The sequence below is a fragment of the Anomaloglossus baeobatrachus genome, chromosome 5 (assembly GCF_048569485.1).
Source record: "Anomaloglossus baeobatrachus isolate aAnoBae1 chromosome 5, aAnoBae1.hap1, whole genome shotgun sequence".
NCBI classification, from domain to species: Eukaryota; Metazoa; Chordata; class Amphibia; order Anura; family Aromobatidae; genus Anomaloglossus; species Anomaloglossus baeobatrachus.
The window spans coordinates 417,159,527-417,175,733 of record NC_134357.1 but is presented as its reverse complement, the minus strand read 5'-3'; the positions used below and the strand labels follow the sequence as shown (position 1 = coordinate 417,175,733).

The 16,207-nt window shown below is 44.7% G+C and overlaps 1 protein-coding gene across 4 annotated transcripts in view; it reads left to right on the top strand.

Moving 5' to 3' along the window:
- The window catches only part of TANC2 (tetratricopeptide repeat, ankyrin repeat and coiled-coil containing 2), a 615,727-nt gene that overhangs the window by 290,642 nt on the left and 308,878 nt on the right, over positions 1-16,207 (top strand). The window lies entirely within an intron of this gene.

Below are 16,207 nucleotides of genomic sequence, written 5' to 3'. Positions count from 1 at the left end.
GTAGAGTGAGGCTTAGGGGGGCTTTACACGCTGCGACATCGCTACTGATATATCATCGGGGTCACGTCGTTAGTGACGCACATCCGGCGCCAGAAGCGACATCGCAATGTGTAAATCCTAGGTGCGACGATGAACGAGCGCAAAAGTGACAAAAATCGCTGATTTGTGTCACGTCGTTCATTTTCATAATGTCGCTCCTGCTGCAGATGCGATGTTGTTTGTCGTTCTTGCGGCAGCACACATCGCTGTGTGTAAACCCGCAGGAGCGACAAACATCTCCTTACCGGCGTCCACCAGCCATGAGGAAGGAAGGAGGTGGGCGGGATGTTATGTCCCGCTCATCTTCGCCCTTCCGCTGCTATTGGCTGGCCGTTTGGTGACGTCGCTGTGATGCTGAACGCACCTTCCCCTTGAAGGAGGGATTGTTCGGCGGTCACAGCGACGTCGCCGAGTAGGTATGTGCGTGTGAAGCTGCCATAGCGATAATGTTCGCAACGACAGCAAACCTCATATATCACATGTACGATGGGTGCGTTTGCTATCGCGCTGGACATGTCGCAGCGTGTAGAGCCCGCCTTAGTCTAGGGCATGCGACTAAAGGGTGCTTTACATGCTGCGACATCGCTACCGATATATCTTCTGGGTCACGTCGTTAGTGACGCACATCCGGCGCTGGTAGCGACATCGCAGCGTGTGACACCCAATGAGCAACGATCAATGATCACAAAATCGTTCAAAAACGGTGATCGTTGACACTCGCTCATTTCCTTAATTTTGCTGCTGCCACAGCTACGATGTTTATCGTTCCTGCGGCAGCACACATTGCTATGTGTGACACCGCAGGAGCGACGAACATCTCCTTACCTGCGTCCACCGGCAATGAGGAAGGAAGGAGGTGGGCGGGATGTTATGTACCGCTCATCTCCGCCCTCAGCTTCTATTGGCTGGCCGCTTAGTGACGTCGCTATGACGCCGAACGCACCTCCCCCTTGAAGGAGGGATTGTTCGGCGGTCACAGCGTGACGTCGCGGATAATGTTCGCTACGGCAGCGATCACCAAATGTCGCACAAACGACGGGGGCTGGTGCTATCGCGCACGACATCGCTAGCAATCGCTGGCGATGTCGCAGCGTGTAAAACACCCTTTAGTCTAGGCTCTAAGGCTTAAGGCCCCATCACACACAGAGAAATCTTTGGCAGATCTGTGGTTGCAGTGAAATCATGGACATATTGTTCCATTTGTACACAGCCACAAACCTGGCACTGATTGTCCACAATTTCACTGCAACCACAGATCTGCCGCAGATTTATCTCTGTGTGTGACAGGGCCTTTAGTCTGAGTTGTTGATCGGTGGGGTCCAAGCACTGGGACCCGCACTGATGTGCGGAACTTTTAGACTGGCGCATCGGTGCTCATGTATGACTGGTGCTCCATTCATTTCTTATAGGGGCTGGTGAATGCTGCAGTCGTTTTTTTGTCCAGCAGCTCCATAAAGAAATAATGGAACAGCGTTTGCAGCTGTAGCAATGTTCTGCTGTGCACAATATATGATCACAGAAAAGTAACTGGATTGGAAGCTGATTCACTGTCTCAGCAAAAGGATTTTGAATGTTGTTGTTTTTTTGTTAAATGCTTCCGGCTCACTTAAACAGTGTCATTTTCGAGCATTTGCATTTTTCTATGCCTGAAAGAAAACTTGATGCCGTCACACTGGTGAAGAAAGGGTGAAGCAGCACATAAAATGTTACTGGGGTGGAAGCGAAGGCCTGATGGCAGCTTCAGACCTTTTAATTGGCGATAGTGCTGTGCTGAAAGTAATAAAGCATGAACGGTTTCCATGTTAAATAATTCAGACTGCAGTCAAAACAAACAAGGACATACACATCAAACACATTGTTTAATTCTGATTGCACCGCAACGAGTAAAATGTGCGGACGGGACATTTCAGGCCACAATGAGAGATGGGAGGGGTTCTATTTTATTATAAATTTACCTGTGGCCCTTGAATGGCTGGATTCACACAAGCGGGTTTGGACCTTGATTTACAGACTGGCCTCCGTTTCGTGACCCAACCCTGATAGTTTTGTGCATTACTATAACGATGTAGAGGTCGTGTTAGGAGTCTGTACATTGGAAAACAGATGTGTGAATTTGGGCTTATTGGGAACAAGTAGACAAGCTTTATTCATCACTGAAGATCAACGGTTTCCTCCCATGTATATGTCCCATGAACCTAACAGAAGAACAGCATTTTGGCCAATAAGTTGGTATATAGTGAAAAATGTAGGTCAGTAAATCTTTTTCTTTTGGGAGTCCGTGGCAGATGTGTGCAATCACAGTGGCATAAAATTGTATACATATGGTCACTCTGTTTCAGACGGTCCGGTGAAGTGATCCCAACCCTACTCTCCCCAGGCTCTCTGTATTAGGTCTTCTGTCTTCCTGACAGAAGCTTTAACACTTCTGTTGTTTCTCTATATAGTAGTAAATTATTCTAAAGTGCTACTCCAGTTTCACAACATTTTGTCAAATACACGTCAAATGTTTGGATCGGCAGAGACCCCCACCATTATTTTACTCAGCCAAGAGCGGCTCTCCTCTAAGACTGTAACATTGTTACATAGTTACTTAGGTTGAAAAAATACCTTGGTCCATCTAGTTCAACCTTCCTCCACCAGTTCTACATTTAGTCACTAAGTCATTTATAACCAACAATGTTTTGTGTACTGAGGAAATCATCCAGCCCTTTTTTAAAAGCTGTTATAGTATCTGCCATTACTACCTCTTGTGGTAGTGTATTCCACAGTCTGACTGCTCTAACTGTAAAGAACCCTTTCCTATTTAGCTGTCGGAATCGCTTTTCTTCCACTCGCAGTGAATTCCCCCTGGTCCTTAGTATTGTCTTTGGAAGAAATAAGTCATGTCCCAGTCCTTTATATTGACCACACATGTATTTATACATATAAATGAGATCCTCTCTGAGACGTCTTTTTTCTAAGCTAAATAAATCTAACTTTTTCAACCTGTCATCATATGGGAGGCCTTCCATTCCTTGTAGTAGTCTAGTTGCCCGCCTTTGAACTGACTCTAACTTCTGAATGTCCTTTTTTAAAATGTGGAGCCCAAAACTGGATCCCATATTCCAGATGTGGCCTTACAAGTGATTTATAGAGGGGTAACAATACATTGGGATCACGGGATCTAATCTCTCTTTTTATACACTCTAAAATGTTGGTTGCTTTAGCAGCTGCTGCTTGACATTGAGTGCTGCTGCTCAGCTTATTTGTAATGAGAATACCCAAGTCCTTCTCCTGTTCTGTAGTCCCGAGTTTACTTCCATTTAATGTATACGCAGCTTTAGGATTACTCTGTCCTAGGTGCATTACTTTACATTTTCAACATTAAATCTCATTTCCCAAGTATCTGCCCATTCTGACATCTTATCCAGATCTTTTTGTAATATTGTACTATCAAGGTCAGTTTTTAATATCCTACATAGTTTTGTGTCATCAGCAAAGACTGACACTTTACTATCAATCCCATCCACAAGGTCATTAATAAATAGATTAAATAGCATCAGTCCTAGCACAGATCCCTGCGGCACCCCACTGCTGACTATAGCCCATTTAGAGAACGTACCATTTATGACTACTCTTTGTTTCCTATCTTTTAGCCAATTCCTTACCCAGTTGCATATAGTTTCCCCTAGTCCCAGCTTCTGGAGCTTCAGTATAAGGCTATTATGTGGTACAGTATCAAATGCCTTTGCAAAGTCCAAATAAATCACAAAAGCTGCATTACCAGTATCCAGGTTTACACTCACCTCCTCATAGAACCCCAACAGATTGGTTAGACACGACTTATCCTTCATGAATCCATGCTGTCTGTCAATTATTATATTATTTTCTGCAATATATTTTTGCATGTTTTCCCTTAAAGTGTCCTCAAAAACTTTGCATACTACTGATGTCAGGCTTACTGGACGGTAGTTTCCTGGATCCACCCTCTTACCTTTCTTAAATATTGGTACCACATCAGCTCTTAAAGTGGACCTGTCACTTGTCATAAATATGTACCATAATTTTCTCGGCTTTTCTCTTGAATCAGAAGTTATTTTTTTGTTTATTTGTTCCTTTACCTCTTCACTTCTGAGACATGGCTCTCCTTCGCAGTATATATTGTAAATATCGCCTTTTTAGTCAACTGGGTATGGTCCCCAAGAGCGCACCGGTAGAGAAGAGTTGAGGACTATACCAACTTGGCTAAAAAGACTAGCTTTACATACAGGGAAAAGTGGGACATATCTCACAAATCAAGAGGCGCAGGAATAACCTGAAGTCACATGAGATTCAGAACAACAGCACTTATAAGAAGTGACAGGTCTTCTTTATTTTGTTTCTCCACTACTTGGACAACCCCTTTTTATTCCCTTTGTTCACCCCAGAAAAATAAATAAGCCTATACTCCCCTCCGATGTGGCCGTGGTTCCAGTATTGTCTGAAGCTGTGTTCCCTAGATCCCACGTGACATTGTTACGACACGCTTGCCCGGCTACCAATCAGTCCAGCTTCCTTCTCCTCGCCTTCTGACATTTGAGCAGGAAGTCAGCGCTGCACTCACATCCTGCTCAATCTCCAAGGGCAGAGATACAGACTCCAGGCACTGATTGGTCACGGGTCTTGTGTGTCAGAATAATCTCACGTGGGCACTGGCAACGCGACTTTGCTGGAACCGCGGCTGCATTGGAGGTGAGTAAAGGCTTATTTATTTTTATGGACTCGAACAAGGAGCGTGAGTAGGGAGTTGTCCAAGTAGTGAACATCTCCTTTAGTACCCCAATATACATCACATGAAAGTAGGCAGAAAAGAATAAATCCCAATGATGTTGACTTGATTGACCAATAGTCTAATGTGTATGGAGGCTTCCCGACGCTCCAAAAGAAGGATCTGGCCTGTTTGATTTCCTGTGGTCAATCCTGTTGATTTTTGTGAGTCTAGTAGTGGGTTTCTATCGAGAACACACAAGCACTTGCCCAACTAGAATATTCCTGTGTAGAGGGAGGCAGGAAACATAGCCTTCTGATGAACAAAGGTTTGGCTCACAACCTCGCTTTAATGGTGCATAGGTGTGTAGGTTTGGCCTCCACTTCATGCATTGTCTATGGGACTGCTGGAAGTGGCTGAGTGTTGAACTTTGCTTTCGTGGACAGTCCCATAGACAATGAATGGAGGTGAGCTGAAGCGTGTGCCCTCCACAGACATTAAAGGATCTCTATCACCACAGAATAACTTTTCAAACCAAGTACAGGCGCTCGGTGCATCATGGTGTGGTCAAACGTTTAAGTGCACCTTCCTACCTGCTTGTTTTCCCTCTATCTCCTAACTTCTATGGCTCTATGAAGCCATAGCTATCGACAGATAGGGGGAAAGTACAGTTAGGTCCAGAAATATTTGGACAGTGACACAAGTTTTGTTATTTTAGCTGTTTACAAAAACATGTTCAGAAATACAATTATATATATAATATGGGCTGAAAGTGCACACTCCCAGCTGCAATATGAGAGTTTTCACATCCAAATCGGAGAAAGGGTTTAGGAATCATAGCTCTGTAATGCATAGCCTCCTCTTTTTCAAGGGACCAAAAGTAATTGGACAAGGGACTCTAAGGGCTGCAATTAACTCTGAAGGCGTCTCCCTCGTTAACCTGTAATCAATGAAGTAGTTAAAAGGTCTGGGGTTGACTACAGGTGTGTGGTTTTGCATTTGGAAGCTGTTGCTGTGACCAGACAACATGCGGTCTAAGGAACTCTCAATTGAGGTGAAGCAGAACATCCTGAGGCTGAAAAAAAAGAAAAAATCCATCAGAGAGAGAGCAGACATGCTTGGAGTAGCAAACTCAACAGTCGGGTACATTCTGAGAAAAAAGGAATTGACTGGTGAGCTTGGGAACTCAAAAAGGCCTGGGCGTCCACGGATGACAACAGTGGTGGATGATCGCCGCATACTTTCTTTGGTGAAGAAGAACCCGTTCACAACATCAACTGAAGTCCAGAACACTCTCAGTGAAGTAAGTGTATCTGTCTCTAAGTCAACAGTAAAGAGAAGACTCCATGAAAGTACATACAAAGGGTTCACATCTAGATTCAAACCATTCATCAATTCCAAAAATAGAGAGGCCAGAGTTAAATTTGCTGAAAAACACCTCATGAAGCCAGCTCAGTTCTGGAAAAGTATTCTATGGACAGATGAGACCAAGATCAACCTGTACCAGAATGATGGGAAGAAAAAAGTTTGGAGAAGAAAGGGAACGGCACATGATCCAAGGCACACCACATCCTCTGTAAAACATGGTGGAGGCAACGTGATGGCATGGGCATGCATGGCTTTCAATGGCACTGGGTCACTTGTGTTTATTGATGACATAACAGCAGACAAGAGTAGCCGGATGAATTCTGAAGTGTACCGGGATATACTTTCAGCCCAGATTCAGCCAAATGCCGCAAAGTTGATCGGACGGCGCTTCATAGTACAGATGGACAATGACCCCAAGCATACAGCCAAAGCTACCCAGGAGTTCATGAGTGCAAAAAAGTGGAACATTCTGCAATGGCCAAGTCAATCACCAGATCTTAACCCAATTGAGCATGCATTTCACTTGCTCAAATCCAGACTTAAGACGGAAAGACCCACAAACAAGCAAGACCTGAAGGCTGCGGCTGTAAAGGCCTGGCAAAGCATTAAGAAGGAGGAAACCCAGCGTTTGGTGATGTCCATGGGTTCCAGACTTAAGGCAGTGATTGCCTCCAAAGGATTTGCAACAAAATATTGAAAATAAAAATATTTTGTTTGGGTTTGGTTTATTTGTCCAATTACTTTTGACCTCCTAAAATGTGGAGTGTTTGTAAAGAAATGTGTACAATTCCTACAATTTCTATCAGATATTTTTGTTCAAACCTTCAAATTTAACGTTACAATCTGCACTTGAATTCTGTTGTCGAGATTTCATTTCAAATCCAATGTGGTGGCATGCAGAGCCCAACTCGCGAAAATTGTGTCACTGTCCAAATATTTCTGGACCTAACTGTAAGCAAGTAGGACGTTGTGCTTAAATTTTTGGCCACACCATGATCCACCAAGCGCCTGTACTTGGACTGAATAGTCATTCTGTTCGACATTCTCCCTTTAAGGTTGACTGGACTGACCAAGCATCTAATGTGTATGGGGGATGCCCAAATGTGCCCAGACAGATGATGTTTGGGAACAGAAGGATTGGGGAGTTTAATTTCAACACCTTATCCTATTGTTCACCCTAAAGGTAACACCGGTAGAGGTATGTGGCTGCCACTTTTACCCTCTCCCCATTGAAAACACATGAGCGCTTCTGCGTTTCGGCTTAGCTGTAGGCATAAGGTTTCCCAATATTACCGCAGACTGCACGGTCACTTGGAGAACACTGATGATGTAGCAGTAGCTGCTTCTTGCATCTTGGCTCTACAGGTTTTCCTCCTAACACCTTCTGTTTTTCCTATCAAGCTTCAGTCCAAATGAGCAGTAGATCTGGTTATTGGAAGCAAATCCAGGTTTTGCGGCTTGGACGGGGAGCAATGCTGAAACAATGAGTGCTCAGCACTTTCTTTCCGGATTACTTTCCTGCATTCTCTCTACAACTGAGTTGTCCATGGGGGCCTATAAAAGTGGGGGAGGTATTGTTTCTCCATTGACATTGGAACTGATTAGGAGGCCAATAACTGGCAAACTTGCATTGTGTTAATAGCCTCTGATGTAACCAGAGTCTCTGGCAGCAGAGGGGTTTTCTTTCTTGCATAACTATGCATTTTCTTAATATATCTTTCTCTAATCTCTTAATGCTTTAGGTCCCAGGTCTACAATTAAAAACTTCTGGATATCAGCTTTACTTAAAATAAAGTTGGACTTCCCTGATTCTGGCTATTCTAGCCCTTGTCAAGGTGTCCATAGACAATAGATGATGTTTTAATGCCTTTTAGGCTGCTTTCACACTTGCGTTCAGCGCAATCCACCGCTATGGAGAATAGCGCAGTCCGTTAATGCACTGTGCTATTCTCCATAGACGACGCACTGTAACGCAAGTGTCTGCGTTGCATCCGTTGGACGACGCTGAGTCGTTATTTTGACACAGCGTCAGGCGGAGGGAACACTACATGTAGCGTTTTTTGGGTCGTTAAAATAACTCACCTTGACGGAGTCCGTTAGAATCCGCCAAGGTGTCTAATGGTTGTCTATGGTGGCGGATTCTGCCACAATGCGCTAAGCGGCGGAATTCGCTGACAGATTCCGTCACGTTCTACTGAGCATTCTCAGCATGTCCAGCAGAATGATCTAAATCGTTTAAAATCACTCGTGGTCTCTGTATCTCCCTCTCCCCCCCTCTCTCATACTCATCGATCACCGGCACGGTGCTGCACAGCTGTCACACTGCTCTGGCGGCTTCTCCTGCTTTTGAAAATTCCAGCCGCTCATTATTCCATCTCGTATTCCATGCTTCCCGGCCCACCGGCGCCTAGGATTGCAGTCAGGCCCGCCCCCATGCTGAGTGACAGCTGTCTCACTGCAACCAATCACAGCCACCGGTGGGTGGGTCTATGTAGTGCAGTACAATAAATAAATAATTAAAGTAAAACGGCGTGCGGTCTCCCCCAATTTTGATACCAGCCAAGATAAAGCCACACGGCTGAAGGCTGGTATTCTCAGGATGGGGAGCCCCACGTTATGAGGAGCCCCCGAGCCTAAAAATATCAGCCAGCAGCCGCTCGGAATTGCCGCATCCATTAGATGTGACAGTCCCGGGACTCTACCCGGCTCATCTCGAATTGCCCTGGTGCGGTGTCAATCGGGGTAATAAGGAGTTAATGGCATCAGCCCATAGCTGCCACTAAGTCCTAGGTTGATCATGACAGGCGTCTATGAGACAACCCCCCATGATTAACCTGTAAGTGACAGTAAATAAACACATACACCCGAAAAAATCCTTTATTTGGAATAAAAGACAAAAAAACACCCTCTTTTACCACTTTATTAATCCCCCAAATACCCCTCCAGGTCCGGCGTAATCCCCATGATGTCCCACGATGCATCCAGCTCTGCTACATGAAGCTGACAGGAGCAGCCGTAGAACACGACCGCTCTCTATCAGCTCCATGCAGCAACTGAAGTGAGTCACGCGATCAGCTGTGCCCTCATTCAGGTTACCCACGGCCACCGCTCTCAGGTGGAGGACTTTAGCTGTGGCCGCCGGTCACCTGAGTGATGGCACCGCTGATCACGTGGCTCACTGCGGTCACTCAGGGGATTTGCGGTCACATCTCTCTCTCTCCTCCGACCGCAAATTTCCTTTGCCAGCGAAACATTAAAAAAAAAACAAAAAAAAAAACCGCAAAACGTTCTTTCACAGGAATCAGTTACCTTTATTAGCACACTATTTGCAACGCATCCGTCACATGCGTCACACAACGAACTGTGACGGATGCTTCACAACGCAAGTGTGAAAGCAGCCTTACATAAATACACCTAAGGCTATGTTCACACTGGGCGTTTTTGCTGCGTTTTTTTAGCTGCAGATTTTTCTTGGTTTTTTTTTGCAAATCCATGCTTATAAAATGCTCCTTTTCACAGTCCCAGCAAAATCTATGAGATTTCAGAAATCTCATGTACACACAAAACACCTCCAGGATTTTTTCCTGACTGTTCGTGAACCACCTCCGGTTTTGCGTTATGAAAAGAATGAACATGTCAGTTCTTTTCAGTGCTTTTGCCACAGTTTTTCAACCAAGTGACAGGTGGACTCGCAGATACCCTGGATAGGTGGGTCGAACACGGTTAATAAAAAACCCGGTTCTGGACCGGAATTGATCTAGGGTATCTGACCGGCACTTAAAAATTGTGGTGGGGATAGGGGGATTAGAGCAGGTGCGGTATATTTGCTGAATCACCGGCGCAACTGTACTGCACAAAAACCGCACCAAAACCACAGATGACTCCCAGGAGACATCCTGCCACAAGATCAGGTTTTGGTCAGAAAAAAACTGCAAAAATGTCCTGTGTGAACATAGCCTAAGAAATCATTTGGTTTTTCTGCACTGAGTTGAATCTCATGTAGAGTATATACGTACAGAAGTGTGTGTGTTACACACACATACATATCGGATACACACAGAGAATCTGTTGCTTATTACATTATTATGGCAAGATAACTTCCATGGCACATGTTTATATCATGAGCTGGGCACATGTGTGTGTTTGTGTATGTATATCCACATTTCTAAGTAAATACAGTACAGAACAAAAGTTTGGACACACCTTCTCATTTAAAGAGTTTTCTTTATTTTCATGACTCTGAAAATTGTAGATTCACATTGAAGGCATCAAAACAATGAATTAACACATGTGAAATTACATACTCAACAAAAAAGTGTGAAACAACTGAAAATATGTCTTAAGGTACTGTCACACATAACGAGATCGCTAGCGAGATTGCAGCTGAGTCACCGTTTTGGTGACGCAGTAGCGATCCCGTTAGCGATCTCGTTATGTGTGACACTTACCAACGATCAGGCCCCTGCTGTGAAATCGCTAGTCGTTGCTGAATGGTCCAGGTCATTTTCTTCAAAGGCGACGTCCTGCTGGGCAGGACACATCGCTGTGTTTGACACTGTGTGACAGGGTCACAGTGACTGCTGAGATTGTTATACAGGTCGCTACTGCGACCTGTATTGTTCCTGCATCGCTAGTAAGCTCGGTCTGTGTGACATCTCACCTGCGACCTCCCAGCGACTTACCTGCAATCCCTATCAGGTCGCATCGTTTTCGGGATCGCTGGTAAGTCGTTGTGTGTGACTGGGCCTTTATATTCTAGGTTCTTCAAAGTAGCGACCTTTTGCTTTGATTACTGATTTGCACACTCTTGGCATTCTCTTGATGAGCTTCAAGAGGTAGTCACCGGAAATGGTTTTCACTTCACAGGTGTGCCCTGTCAGGTTTAATAAGTGGGATTTCTTGCCTTATAAATGGAGTTGGGACCATCAGTTGTGTTGTGCAGAAGTCTGGTGGATACACAGCTGATAGTCCTACTGAATAGACTGTTAGAATTTGTATTATGGCAAGAAAAAAGCAGCTGAGTAAAGAAAAACGAGTGGCCATCATTACTTTAAGAAATGAAGGTCAATCAGTCCAAAAAATTGGGACAACTTTGAAAGTGTCCCCAAGTGCAGTGGCAAAAAACATCAAACGCTACAAAGAAACTGGCTCACATGAGGACCGCCCCAGGAAAGGAAGACCAAGAGTCACCTCTGCTGCAGAGGATAAGTTTATTCGAGTCACCAGCCTCAGAAATCGCAGGTTAACAGCAGCTCAGATTAGAGACCAGGTCAATGCCACACAGAGTTCTAGCTGTAGACACATCTCTAGAACAACTGTTAAGAGGAGACTTTGTGCAGCAGGCCTTCATGGTAAAATAGCTGCTAGGAAACCACTGCTAAGAACAAGCAACAAACAGAAGAGACTTGTTTGGGCTAAAGAACACATGGAATAAACATTAGACCAGTGGAAATCTGTGCTTTGGTCTGATGAGTCCAAATTTGAGATCTTTGGATCCAACCACCGTGTCTTTGTGCGACGCAGAATAGGTGAACGGATGAACTCTTCATGCCTGGTTCCCACCGTGAAGCATGGAGGAGGAGGTGTGATGGTGTGGGGGTGCTTTGCTGGTGACACTGTTGGGGATTTATTCAAAATTGAAGGCATACTGAACCAGCATGGCTACCACAGCATCTTGCAGCGACATGCTGTTCCATCCGGTTTGCGTTTAGTTGGACCATCATTTATTTTTCAACAGGACAATGAACCCAAACACACCTCCAGGCTGTGTAAGGGCTATTTGACTAAGAAGGAGAGTGATGGGGTGCTACGCCAGATGACCTGGCCTCCACAGTCACCAGACCTGAACCCAATCGAGGTGGTTTGGGGTGAGCTGGACCGCAGAGTGAAGCCAAAAGGGCCAACAAGTGCTAAGCATCTCTGGGAACTCCTTCAAGACTGTTAGAAAACCATTTACGGTGGCTACCTCTTGAAGCTCATCAAGAGAATGCTAAGAGTGTGCAAAGCAGAAATCAAAGCAAAAGGTGGCTACTTTGAAGAACCTAGAATATAAGACATATTTTCAGTTGTTTCACACTTTTTAAGTATTTCATTCCACATGTGTTAATTCATAGTTTTGATGCCTTCAATGTGAATTTACAATTTTCAGAGTCATGAAAATAAAGAAAACTCTTTGAATGAGAATGTGTCCAAACGTTTGGTCTGTACTGTATATTTTGAAAAGTGCTGTTGACATGAAATTCTCACCAGAAGTTGATAACCACTAATCCAATCCACACAGGCAAAGAAATCAAAACATAATTGTCCATAGATTGTGTAATAACGAGAAATTACATATGGTAAAAATATTGAACACATAAAGAGATGCAAAAAGCCATAGAAAGTTATGACACCAGGTCAAATCTATCAGTAATTAAAAAGCAATCCTGCCACTTATTGAAAAATATCAGCTGGTTCAACTAATGGCCTATAAAGAGCTCTCTTCCCAAGGAGCAACACACAAGAAACATGTCATAAGTAAAACTAGTGAGCTGTCTGAAGACCTTCCCAACCTTATTGTTCCAAAACATACTGATGGGATTGGTTACAGAAGAATTTCTAAATTACTGAAGGTTCCAGTAAACACAGTTGGGGCCATAATCCAAAAGTACAAAGCCTTAACTTTACCATAAACCGGCCACGACCAGGTGCTCCCTGCAAGATTTCTTTTTCTGTTTGGATTGGATGGGCTATTACCTACATCTGGTGAGAAATCCATGCCAATCGCACCTTTAGAAATATATTTACTTAGAAAATTGGTATCATGTTCAATATTATGAATATTAATGTCATGTGCTCTTCTACCATTATAAAAGAAAATCACCATCAGTGACACCAACAAATAGAGCAGAAGGACAATATGTCTATTAAAAACGCTTTTGCTTGTTAAAATGTACCGGTCACCTGATTCATGCTGCCGAGCTATGGAACAGTCAGGTCTCCATCAGCTCCACCACATGCAATCAGCTAGACTGGCAGGTCTTTTTTATATTTATTTCACTATTTTGATTTTTTCTATTGTTACATTAGCAGCATTGTACCTTAGGGGTACTTCTCACATAGCGAGATCGCTGCTGAGTCACGGTTTTTGTGACGCACCAGTGACCTCATTAGCAATCTCGCTGTGTGTGACACTGAGCAGCGATCTGGCCCCTGCTGTGAGATCGCTGCTCGTTACACACAGTGCTGGTTCATTTTTTGGACGTTGCTCTTCCTCTGTGAAGCACACATCGCTGTGTTTGACAGCGAGAGAGCAACGATCTGAATGTGCAGGGAGCCGGCTTCTGGCAGCCTGCGGTAAGCTGTAACTAAGGTAAATATCGGGTAACCAAGCGAAGGGCTTTGCTTGGTTACCCGATATTTACCTTGGTTACTAGCGTCCACCGCTCTCAGGTTCCAGTGCCGGCTCCCTGCACACGTAGCCAGAGTACACATCGGGGAAATAACCAAAGCGGTTTGCTTATTAACCCGATGTGTACTCTGGCTAGGAGTGCAGTGAGCCAGCGCTAAGCGGTGTGCGCTGGTAACCAAGGTAAATATCGGGTAACAAAGCGCTTGGTTACCCGATATTTACCTTAGTTACCAAGCGCAGCATCGTTTCCATGCGTCGCTGGAGGCTGGTCACTAGTCGTTGGTGAGATCTGCCTGATTGACAGCTCACCAGCGACTATGTAGCGACGCACCAGCGATCCTGACCAGGTCAGATCGCTGGTGGGATTGCTGGAGCGTCGCTAAAGTGTGACGGTACCTTTAGAGTTTCATATTGTCATCAACATTCTGCGATGAAAAATCGGAGCGCAAATTGACTACTGCTGTGGATTTGAGATGCGCAACATGTCAAATTATGCTGTGGATTTAACTGCAGATTGCAATGCACAGGGGCTGTTTTGTATTGTAAAGGCTTAAGCGGGCTTTACACGCAAATTGCTGCCCGTGCCGCACAACATCGCCCAGACCCGTCACACGTACCTACCTGTCCGGTGACGTCGCTGTGACCGGCGAACAGCCTCCTGTCTAAGGGGGCGGTTCATTCAGCGTCACAGCGACGTCACAGCTGCATTACTGAACCGCCGCCCAAAAGAAGCGGAGGGGCGGAGATGAGCGGGACGTAACATCCCGCCCACCTCCTTCCTTCCGCATAGCGGCCGGGACGCAGGTAAGGTGAGGTTCCTCGTTCCTGCGGTGTCACACGGAGCGATGTGTGCTGCCGCAGGAACGAGGAACAACTTCGTTACTGCTGCAGTAACGATATTTGAGAATGGACCCCCCCATGTCACCGATAAGCGATTTTGCGCGATTTTGCACGTTTTTGCGACGATGCACAATCGCTCATAGGTGTCACACGCAACAGCATCGCTAATGCGGCCGGATGTGCGTCACCAATTCCGTGATCCCAACGACTTCGCATTAACTATGTCGTAGCGTGTAAAGCCCCCTTTAGCCTGTGTACAGATAAGAAAATGAGCATTAATTGTCATTGTCATTTGCTCCTTTAAGGCTATGTGCCCATGTTGCGTGTTTTCATGCAGGTACGCTGCGATCTGCACTGCAGCGTAACTGCATGCGTCCTGTGTCCCCTGCACAGTCTATGGAGATTGTGCAGGAGCCGTGCGCACGTGGCATATTAGAACGCAGCGATTCGGCTGCTGCCCGAATCGCTGCTTTCTAAGAAGTGACATGTCACTTCTTCCGTGCGGTTTGCATGCTGTCTATAAGGAGAGGCAGCATGCAGAGCGCACGTTCTCTGCAGGCACCATGCGCTTCAGAACGCAGCTTTTCAGCTGCGCTCTGAAGCGCACCTTTTAGCTGCGGTGCAGAGCGCACATGTGGGCACATAGCCTAACTGTGTCTATTTAATTCTGTCCCCCCAATCTTTTTTGACAAGGCTGCATTGGTGATGCCAAAACTCCAGCGCTTTTGACTGCACAATCCAAAACTGGGCTCTGTTGTGTCATCTTTACATGTTTATGACTTCTGAGTCCAGTGATTGCTTACAGCGGTCACATTCTCTATTCATGACATTACTGCTGTTAAAACAGGGGAGACTTAATGCTCCATTCCCAAGATGAGTTCAGCATTTCTCACTGATTATATAAATAAAGTTACTTGAGTTTGTATTTATTGTTTTTGTTTTTTTTTTTTTTTTACTTGCACTTTTATCATGTTTTTTGCCTCTTTTTGAGGGGTTTTGTTTTAACCCCTTCACCCCCTGGCGTTTTTTCATTTTTCGTTTTTTCCTTCCCTTCTTCCTTCCACTTTTTTATTTTTCTGTCAATCTTGCCATATGAGGGCTTGTTTTTTGGAGGACGAGTTGTGCTTTTGAATGAAATCATTAGTTTTACCATATAGTGGAAAATAATTCTAATTGCGGTGAAATTGAACACAAAAAGTGCAATTGCACGATTGTTTTTGGGGTCTATTATTTGACCGTATGATGCCTCAGGTCAGTGCGAGTTTGTAGATACTACACATATGTATACTTTTATCTAAGGGATGAAAAAAATAATTCACAATTTGTAAAAAAAAAAAAAAATAAATAAAAAATGGCGCCTTTTGTTTCCATTTTCTGAGACCTATAGTGCTCTCATTTTTCAGGATTCTGTGTACACTGCGCATTGTGAGCAAGCTGTCAATCAGTGATGGAGCTGCATTAGGCTATGTGCACACGGTGCGTTTTTCTCGGCGTTTTTGCGCGTTTTTCGGGTGCGTTTTTGGCCTCAAAACTGCATGACTTTGCTTCCCCAGCAAAGTCTATGAGTTTTCATTTTTGCTGTCCCCACACAGCGTTTTTTTTCAGCTGCGTTTTTGTGGTGACCACAAAAACGCAGCATGTCAATTATTCCCGCGTTTTTCACTGCGCTTTTCATCCATTGAGTTCAATGGGATGTTGAAAGACGCAATGAGAAACGCAAATAGCTGCGTTTTGGTGCGTTTCTAAGACCAAAAACGCAGCTATAAGCGCAGGAGGTGGGTAATAAAGTGACGTGTACAGGAAGAGGATTCCTTCTGTCAGTATAGACAGAAGCATGAATCCTC